The 2,500-nt window shown below is 48.8% G+C and overlaps 1 protein-coding gene across 3 annotated transcripts in view; it reads right to left on the bottom strand.

Moving 5' to 3' along the window:
• tnr (tenascin R (restrictin, janusin)) overlaps positions 1-2,500 on the bottom strand; it is a 59,906-nt gene extending 57,406 nt beyond the window's left edge. For 2 of the 3 annotated variants that reach the window (XM_068605407.1, XM_068605424.1), the window contains exon 1: positions 2,479-2,500. The gene's annotated coding sequence lies outside the window, so the exon portion shown is untranslated. Of the gene's footprint in view, positions 1-320; positions 1,828-2,478 lie in introns of those variants that run through there. The other variant, XM_068605416.1, reaches the window with a different exon arrangement.

Below are 2,500 nucleotides of genomic sequence, written 5' to 3'. Positions count from 1 at the left end.
AATAAGACAATAAGACCATAAAGCGTTGTCACAGATAAACACAAAGGATTTATCAGGTATTTGTATTTAGTAATCTGCATTTATATGAGATTTAGACGCTCATGTTTTATTCACGCTGTTTCCTGAATCCATCTGGACCGTGGGTAATGTTGTTATTATTATTATTATTATTATCTGGACCGCGGTGTGGAGCCGGGCTGAGCAGCAACCTCTCCATCCAAGAGGAGGCTCTCCTCGCGCTGCAGCCATAATCTGGACTGACGCAGGCACACGGACTATAATCCCCTTTGATTAGAAACTCAAATCAAAGGCTTCCTCACCGTCACGCTCAGCTGCAGCCCGCCTCTCTGCTCGCGCTTGATGCTCAGCGTCCTCTCGTGTTCTGAAGTGATCTTCTTCACGCTGCTGTTAGAAATCACCTCCAAGTCTTCCTCCTGTGCAGCAGCTTCATAGAGTGAGCTGTCCTTCTGCTCGTGAGCCTGGAGCTCCATCACAACTCATGAGGTTAGATGTTCTGCTTCCTTCTGCTCGTGAGCCTGGAGCTCCATCACAACTCATGAGGTTAGATGTTCTGCTTCCTTCTGCTCGTGAGCCTGGAGCTCCATCACAACTCATGAGGTTAGATGTTCTGCTTCCTTCTGCTCGTGAGCCTGGAGCTCCATCACAACTCATGAGGTTAGATGTTCTGCTTCCTTCTGCTCGTGAGCCTGGAGCTCCATCACAACTCATGAGGTTAGATGTTCTGCTTCCTTCTGCTCGTGAGCCTGGAGCTCCATCACAACTCATGAGGTTAGATGTTCTGCTTCCTTCTGCTCGTGAGCCTGGAGCTCCATCACAACTCATGAGGTTAGATGTTCTGCTTCCTTCTGCTCGTGAGCCTGGAGCTCCATCACAACTCATGAGGTTAGATGTTCTGCTTCCTTCTGCTCGTGAGCCTGGAGCTCCATCACAACTCATGAGGTTAGATGTTCTGCTTCCTTCTGCTCGTGAGCCTGGAGCTCCATCACAACTCATGAGGTTAGATGTTCTGCTTCCTTCTGCTCGTGAGCCTGGAGCTCCATCACAACTCATGAGGTTAGATGTTCTGCTTCCTTCTGCTCGTGAGCCTGGAGCTCCATCACAACTCATGAGGTTAGATGTTCTGCTTCCTTCTGCTCGTGAGCCTGGAGCTCCATCACAACTCATGAGGTTAGATGTTCTGCTTCCTTCTGCTCGTGAGCCTGGAGCTCCATCACAACTCATGAGGTTAGATGTTCTGCTTCCTTCTGCTCGTGAGCCTGGAGCTCCATCACAACTCATGAGGTTAGATGTTCTGCTTCCTTCTGCTCGTGAGCCTGGAGCTCCATCACAACTCATGAGGTTAGATGTTCTGCTTCCTTCTGCTCGTGAGCCTGGAGCTCCATCACAACTCATGAGGTTAGATGTTCTGCTTCCTTCTGCTCGTGAGCCTGGAGCTCCATCACAACTCATGAGGTTAGATGTTCTGCTTCCTTCTGCTCGTGAGCCTGGAGCTCCATCACAACTCATGAGGTTAGATGTTCTGCTTCCTTCTGCTCGTGAGCCTGGAGCTCCATCACAACTCATGAGGTTAGATGTTCTGCTTCCTTCTGCTCGTGAGCCTGGAGCTCCATCACAACTCATGAGGTTAGATGTTCTGCTTCCTTCTGCTCGTGAGCCTGGAGCTCCATCACAACTCATGAGGTTAGATGTTCTGCTTCCTTCTGCTCGTGAGCCTGGAGCTCCATCACAACTCATGAGGTTAGATGTTCTGCTTCCTTCTGCTCGTGAGCCTGGAGCTCCATCACAACTCATGAGGTTAGATGTTCTGCTTCCTTCGGCCTGCTGGTGCTGGACCACACGGGTCCAGATCACTGTTTGTTGCCTTCCTGTCCTTCTCCATCTTCCCATAATCTGCATTATTTTCTTCAGGTTTTCCATTTGGACAATGAGCATGTTCCCTCAGAAACAGCTGAACAGCTGTGTGTGTGTGTGTGTGTGTGTGTGTGTGTGTGTGTGTGTGTGTGTGTGTGTGTGTGTGTGTGTGTGTGTCAGGAAGTGACAATCCATTTGTGTCCCTATTAGACAGCAGTTATGGTGATGAATACACACGTGGACGTTAGCGATGAGGCTAATTGTCTGATGAGATGAGCTTCAGGTTGATAGATGCACAATAAGCTCGTGCACATAAAACACTCATAAGGGACATTAGACCATTAAATTGAACATTACACTATAGCTGGAGGGAAAAATATGGATGTTCATTACTGTGTGAGTGTGTGTGTGTGTGTGTGTGTGTGAGTGTGTGTGAGAGTGTGTGTGTGTGTGTGAGTGAGTGAGTGTGTGAGTGTGAGTGTGTGTGTGTGAGTGTGAGTGTGAGTGTGTGTGTGTGTGTGTGTGTGTGTGTGTGTGTGTGTGTGAGTGTGTGTGAGTGTGTGTGTGAGTGTGTGTGTGTGTGAGTGTGTGTGAGTGTGTGTGTACCTGTTCTGTGAGCACGTTGTCC

This window comes from Clinocottus analis, unplaced genomic scaffold (assembly GCF_023055335.1).
Source record: "Clinocottus analis isolate CAN_PGR_092001 unplaced genomic scaffold, fCliAna1.0.p SCAF_11, whole genome shotgun sequence".
Lineage (NCBI taxonomy): Eukaryota > Metazoa > Chordata > Actinopteri > Perciformes > Cottidae > Clinocottus > Clinocottus analis.
Note: the sequence above shows the minus strand (reverse complement) of the source record. Positions and strands in the feature narration are given on the sequence as shown.